Raw genomic sequence first — 9,353 nt, 5'->3', positions numbered from 1 at the left:
TACACTGAGAACAAGTAACACAGACACACACTTACACCAAGTAACAAAGACATACACTTACAGCAAGTAATACAGACATACACTGACACAAAGAAACAAAGACATACAGTGGCACCAAGTAACAAAGCCATAAACTGACACACAGTAACAAAGACATACACTGACACCAAGTCACAAAGACATCCACTGACACCCAGTAAAAAAGACATACATTGACACCAAGTTACAAAGACATACACTGACACCAAGTAACAAAGACATACACTGATACCCAGGAGCACAGACACACACTTACACCAAGTAACGAAAACATACACTGACACCAAGTAACAAAGACACACAATTACACCAGGTAACAAAGACACACACTTACACCAAGTAACACAGACATACACTGACATCAAGTAACAAAGACATACACAGTTACCCTGTAACACAGACACACACTTACACCAAGTAACAAAGACATACACTGATAGCAAGTAACACAGACACACAATTACAACAAGTAACACAAACACACACTTACACCAAGTAACAAAGACATACACTGACACCAAGGAACAAAGACATACAATTACACCAAGTAACAAAGACACACACTTACACCAAGTAACACAGACATACACTGACACCAAGTAACAAAGACATACACTGTTACCCAGTAACACAGACACACACTTACACCAAGTAACAAAGACATACACTGATACAAAGTAACACAGACACACACTTACACCAAGTAACACAGACACAAACTAACACCCAGTCACAAAGACATACACTGACACCAAGTCACAAAGACAAACACTGATACCAAGTAACAAAGACATACAATTACAGGAAGTAACAAAGACACACACTTACACCAAGTAACACAGACATACACTGACACCAAGTAACAAAGACATTCCCTGTTACCCAGTAACATAGATACACACTTACACCAAGTAACAAAGACATACACTGATGCCAAGTAACACAGACACACACTTTCACCAAGTAACACAGACACACAATTACACCAAGTAACAAAGACATACACTGACACCAAGTAAAAAAGACATACACTTACACCAAGTAACAAAGACATACACTGATACCCAGTAACACAGACACATACTTATACCAAGTAGCACAGACATACACTGACAACAAGTAACAAAGACATACACTGATACCCAGTAACACAGACGCACACTTACACCAAGTAACAAAGACAGACGCTGATACCCAGTAACACAGACACACAAGTACACCAAGTAACAAAGACATACACTGACACCAAGTAACAAAGACATAAACTGACACCCAGTAACACAGACACACACGGACACCAAGTAACAAAGACTCAAACTTACACCAAGTAACACAGACACACACTGACACCCAGTAACACAGACACACACTTACAACAAGTAACAAAGACATACACTGACACCAAGTAACACAGACATACACTTACACCAAGTAACAAAGTCATACACTGACACCAAGTAACAAAGACATACACTGATACCCAGTAACACAGACACAAACATACACCAAGTAACAAAGACATACACTGATACCCAGTAACACAGACACACACTTACACCAAGTAACACAGACATACACTGACACCAAGTAATAAAGACATACACAGATACCCAGTAACACAGACACACACTTACACCAAGTAACAAAGACAGACACTGATACCCAGTAACACAGAAACACACGTACACCAAGTAACAAAGACATACACTGACACCAAGTAACAAAGCCATAAACTGACACCCAGTAACACAGACACACACGGACACCAAGTAACAAAGACACACACATACACCGTGTAACACAGACGCACACTGACACCCAGTAACACAGACACAGACTTGCACCAAGTAACAAAGACATACACTGACACCAAGTAACAGGGACATACACTGATAACAAGTATCAAAGACACACACTTACACCAAGTAACAAAGACATACTTACAGCAAGTAATACAGACATACACTGATACCAAGTCACAAAGACATCCACTGACACCCAGTAAAAAAGACATACATTGACACCAAGTCACAAAGACATACACTGACGCCAAGTAACAAAGACATGCACTGACACCAAGTAACAAAGACATACAATTACACCAAGTAACAAAGACACACACTTACACCAAGTAACACAGACATACACTGACACCAAGTAACAAAGACATACACTGTTACCCAGTAACACAGACACACTTACACCAAGTAACAAAGACATACACTGATAGCAAGTAACACAGACACACAATTACAACAAGTAACACAAACACACACTTACACCAAGTAACAAAGACATACACTGACACCAAGTAACAAAGACATACAATTACACCAAGTAACAAAGACACACACTTACACCAAGTAACACAGACATACACTGACACCAAGTAACAAAGACATACACTGTTACCCAGTAACACAGACACACACTTACACCAAGTAACAAAGACATACAATTATACCAAGTGACACAGACACACGCTTACACCAAGTAACAAAGACACAAACATACACCCAGTAACCAAGACATACACTGACAACAAGTCACAAAGACAAACACTGATACCAAGTAACAAAGACATACAATTACACCAGGTAACAAAGACACACACTTACAGCAAGTAACACAGACATACACTGACACCAAGTAACAAAGACATACACTAACACCAAGTAAAAAAGACATACACTTACACCAAGTAACAAAGACATACACTGATAACCAGTAGCACAGACACACACTTGCACCAAGTAACAAAGACATACAGTGATACCCAGTAACACAGACACACACTTATACCAAGTAGCACAGACATACACTGACACCAAGTAACAAAGACATACACTGATACCCAGTAACACAGACGCACACTTACACCAAGTAACAAAGACAGACAATGATACCCAGTATCACAGACACACACTTACAACAAGTAAGAAAGACATACACTGACACCAAATATCAAAGACATAAACTGACACCCCGTAACACAGACACACACGGACACCAAGTAACAAAGACACAGACTTACACCAAGTAACACAGACACACACTGACACCCAGTAACACAGACACACACTTACACCAAGTGACAAAGACATACAATGACACCAAGTAACAAAGACATACACTTAAACCAGGTAACAAAGACATACACTGACACCAAGTAACAAAGACATACACTGATACCCAGTAACACAGACACACACTTACACCAATTAACAAAGACATACACTGATACCCATTAACACAGACACACACTTACACCATGTAACACAGACATACACTGACACCAAGTAACAAAGACATACACTGATACCCAGTAACACAGACACACACTTACACCAAGTAACACAGACAGACACTGATACCCAGTAACACAGACACACACTTACACCAAGTAACAAAGACATACAATGACACCAAGTAACAAAGACATACACTTAAACCAGGTAACAAAGACATACACTGACACCAAGTAACAAAGACATACACTGATACCCAGTAACACAGACACACACTTACACCAATTAACAAAGACATACACTGATACCCATTAACACAGACACACACTTACACCATGTAACACAGACATACACTGACACCAAGTAACAAAGACATAAACTGACACCCAGTAACACAGACACACACGGACACCAAGTCACAAAGACAAACATTTACACCAAGTAACACAGACACACACTGACATCCGCTAACACAGACACACACTTACACCAAGTAACAAAGACATACACTGACACCAAGTAACAAAGACATACACTTACACCAAGTAACAAAGATATACACTGACACCAAGTAAAAAAGACATACACTGATACCAAGTAACAAAGACATACACTGACACCAAGTAACAAAGACATACACTTACAGCAAGTAACAAAGATATACACTGACACCAAGTAAAAAAGACATACACTGATACCCAGTAACACAGACACACACTTACACCAAGTAACAAAGACAGACAATGATACCCAGTAACACAGACACACACTTACAACAAGTAAGAAAGACATACACTGACACCAAATATCAAAGACATAAACTGACACCCCGTAACACAGACACACACGGACACCATGTAGCAAAGACATACACTGACACCAAGTAACAAAGACATACATAGATACCCAGTAACACAGACACGCACTTACACCATGTAACAAAGACATACACTGACACCAGGTAACAAAGACATACACTGACACCCAGTAACACAGACACACCCGCAACCAAGTAACACAGACACACACTGACACCCACTAACAAAGACACACACTTACACCAAGTAACGAAGACATACACTGACACCAAGTAACAAATACATACACTTACACCAAGTAACAAAGATATACACTGATACCCAGTAACACAGACACACACTTACACCAAGTAACAAAGACATACACTTACACCAAGTAACAAAGACATACACTGACACCAAGTAACAAAGAAATACACTGATACCCAGTAACACAGACACACACTTACACCAAGTAACAAAGACATACCCTGATACCCAGTAACACAGACACACACTTACACCATGTAACACAGACATACGCTTACACCAAGTAACAAAGACACACACTTACACCAAGTAACACAGACATACACTGACACTAGGTAACAAAGACAGACAATTACACCAAGTAACAAAGACATACACTTACACCAAGTATTTTGACATATACTGACACCAAGTAACAAAGACATACACTGATACCCAGTAACACAGACACACACTTACACCAAGCAACAAAGACGTACACTGACACCAAGTCACAAAGAGACACTCTGACACCCAGCAACAAAGACATACACTGACACCAAGTCACAAACACATACACTAACACCCAGTAACACAGACACACACGGACACCAAGTAACAAAGACACACAAATACACCATGTAACACAGACGCACACTGACACCCAGTAACACAGACACACACTTGCACCAAGTAACAAAGACATACACTGACACCAAGAAACAGGGACATACACTGATAACAAGTATCAAAGACACACACTTACACCAAGTAACAAAGACATACTTACAGCAAGTAATACAGACATACACTGACACCAAGTCACAAAGACATCCACTGACACCCAGTAAAAAAGACATACATTGACACCAAGTCACAAAGACATACACTGACACCAAGTAACAAAGACATACACTGATACACAGCAGCACAGACACACACTGACACCAAGTAACGAAGACATACACTGACACCAAGTAACAAAGACATACAATTACACCAAGTAACAAAGACACACACTTACACCAAGTAACACAGACATACACTGACACCAAGTAACAAAGACATACACTGTTACCCAGTAACACAGACACACTTACACCAAGTAACAAAGACATACACTGATAGCAAGTAACACAGACACACAATTACAACAAGTAACACAAACACACACTTACACCAAGTAACAAAGACATACACTGACACCAAGTAACAAAGACATACAATTACACCAAGTAACAAAGACACACACTTACACCAAGTAACACAGACATACACTGACACCAAGTAACAAAGACATACACTGTTACCCAGTAACACAGACACACACTTACACCAAGTAACAAAGACATACAATTATACCAAGTAACACAGACACACGCTTACACCAAGTAACAAAGACACAAACTTACACCCAGTAACCAAGACATACACTGACACCAAGTCACAAAGACAAACACTGATACCAAGTAACAAAGACATACAATTACACCAAGTAACAAAGACACACACTTACACCAAGTAACACAGACATACACTGACACCAAGTAACAAAGACATACACTGTTACCCAGTAACACAGACACACACTTACACCTAGTAACAAAGACACACACTTACAACAAGTAACAAAGACATACACTGACACCAAGTAAAAAAGACATACACTTACACCAAGTAACAAAGACATACACTGATACCCAGTAGCACAGACACACACTTGCACCAAGTAACAAAGACATACAGTGATACCCAGTAACACAGACACACACTTATACCATGTAGCACAGACATACACTGACACCAAGTAACAAAGACATACACGGATACCCAGTAACACAGACGCACACTTACACCAAGTAACAAAGACACACACTGACACCCAGTAACACAGACACACACTTACACCAAGTAACAAAGACATACAATGACACCAAGTAACAAAGACATACACTTAAACCAGGTAACAAAGACATACACTGACACCAAGTAACAAAGACATACACTGATACCCAGTAACACAGACACACACTTACACCAATTAACAAAGACATACACTGATACCCAGGAACACAGACACACACTTGCGCCATGTAACACAGACATACACTGACACCAAGTAACAAAGACATACACTGATACCCAGTAACACAGACACACACTTACACCAAGTAACACAGACAGACACTGATACCCAGTAACACAGACACACACTTACACCAAGTAATAAAGTCACACACTGATACCCAGTACCACAGACACAGACGTACACCAAGTAACACAGACACACACTGACACCCAGTAACACAGACACACACTTACACCAAGTAACAAAGACATACAAAGACTCCAGGTAACAAAGACATACACTGACACCAAGTAACAAAGACATAAACTGACACCCAGTAACACAGACACACACGGACACCAAGTCACAAAGACAAACATTTACACCAAGTAACACAGACACACACTGACATCCGCGAACACAGACACACACTTACACCAGGTAACAAAGACATACACTGACACCAAGTAACAAAGACATACACTTACACCAAGTAACAAAGATATACACTGACGCCAAGTAAAAAAGACATACACTGATACCCAGTAACACAGACACACACTGACACCAAGTAACACAGACACACACTGACACCCAGTAACACAGACACACACTTACACCATGTAGCAAAGACATACACTGACACCAAGTAACAAAGACATACATAGATACCCAGTAACACAGACACGCACTTACACCATGTAACAAAGACATACGCTGACACCAGGTAACAAAGACATACACTGACACCCAGTAACACAGACACACCCGCAACCAAGTAACACAGACACACACTGACACCCACTAACAAAGACACACACTTACACCAAGTAACTAAGACATACACTGACACCAAGTAACAAAGACATACACTTACACCAAGTAACAAAGACATACACTGATACCCAGTAACACAGACACACACTTACACCAAGTAACAAAGACATACACTTACACCAAGTAACAAAGACATACACTGACACCAAGTAACAAAGAAATACACTGATACCCCGTAACACAGACACACACTTACACCAAGTAACAAAGACATACCCTGATACCCAGTAACACAGACACACACTTACACCATGTAACACAGACATACGCTTACACCAAGTAACAAAGACACACACTTACACCAAGTAACACAGACATACACTGACACTAGGTAACAAAGACAGACAATTACACCAAGTAACAAAGACATGCACTTACACCAAGTATTTTGACATACACTGACACCAAGTAACAAAGACATACACTGATACCCAGTAACACAGACACACACTTACACCAAGCAACAAAGACGTACACTGACACCAAGTCACAAAGAGCCACTCTGACACCCAGCAACAAAGACATACACTGACACCAAGTCACAAACACATACACTGATACCCAGGAACACAGACACACACTTACACCAAGTAACACAGACATTCAATGACACCAAGTAACAAAGACATACACTGACACCCAGTAACTCAGACACACACGGACACCAAGTAACAAAGACACACACTTACACCAAGTAACACAGACACACACTGACACCCAGTAACACAGACACACACCTGCACCAAGTAACACAGACATATACTGGCACCAAGTAACAAAGACATCCACTGACACCCAGTAACACAGGCACACACTTACACCAAGTAACACAGACATAGACTGACATCAAGTAACAAAGACATACACTGACACCAAGTAGCAAAGACACACACTTTCACCAAGTAACACAGACATGCACTGACACCAAGTAACAAAGACAGACAATTACATCAAGTAACAAAGACATACACTTACACCAATTATTTTGACATACACTGACACCAAGTAACAAAGACATACTCTGATACCCAGTAACACAGACACACACTTACACCATGTAACAATGACAAACACTGACACCAAGTCACAAAGAAACACACTGACACCCAGTAACAAAGACATACATTGACACCATTTCACAAAGACATACACTGATACACAGTAACACAGAAGCACACTTACACCAAGTAACACAGACATACACTGACACCAAGTAACAAAGAAATACACTGATACCCAGTAACACAGACACACACTTACACCAAGTAACAAAGACAGACACTGATACCCAGTAACACAGACACACACTTACACCAAGTAACAAAGACATACACTGACACCCAGTAACAAAGACATACACTGACACCCAATAACACAGACACACACGGACACCAAGTAACAAAGACACACACATACACCAAGTAACACAGACACACACTGACACCCTGTAACACAAACAAACACACTGAAAGCAAGTAACACAGACACACACTTACACCAAGTAACAAAGACATACACTGACACCCAGTAACAAAGTCATACACTGACACCCAGTAACACAGACACACACGGACACCAAGTAACAAAGACACACACTTACACCAAGTAACACAGACACACACTGACACCCAGTAGCACAGACACACACTTACACCAAGTAACAAAGACAGACACTGACACCCAGTAACAAAGACATACACTGACACCAAGTAACAAAGACATACACTTACACCAAGAAACAAAGACACACACTTACACCAATTAACCCAGATATACACTGAAAACAAGTAACAAAGACAGACAATTACACCAAGTAACAAAGACATACACTTACACCAAGTATTTTGACATACCCTGACTCCAAGTCACAAAGACCTACACTGATACCCAGTAACACAGACAAACACTTACCCCAAGTAACAAAGACATACACTGACATAAAGTCACAAAGAAACACACTGACACCCAGTAACAAAGACATACACTGACATCAAGTCACAAAGACATACACTGATACCCAGTAACACAGACACACACTTACAAAAAGTAATACAGACATACACTGACACCAAGTAACAAAGACATACACTGATACCCAGTAACACAAGCACACAC

Source organism: Heterodontus francisci, unplaced genomic scaffold (assembly GCF_036365525.1).
Source record: "Heterodontus francisci isolate sHetFra1 unplaced genomic scaffold, sHetFra1.hap1 HAP1_SCAFFOLD_53, whole genome shotgun sequence".
Lineage (NCBI taxonomy): Eukaryota > Metazoa > Chordata > Chondrichthyes > Heterodontiformes > Heterodontidae > Heterodontus > Heterodontus francisci.
The sequence above is the reverse complement of the archived record's forward strand: the minus strand, read 5'-3'. Positions refer to the sequence as shown.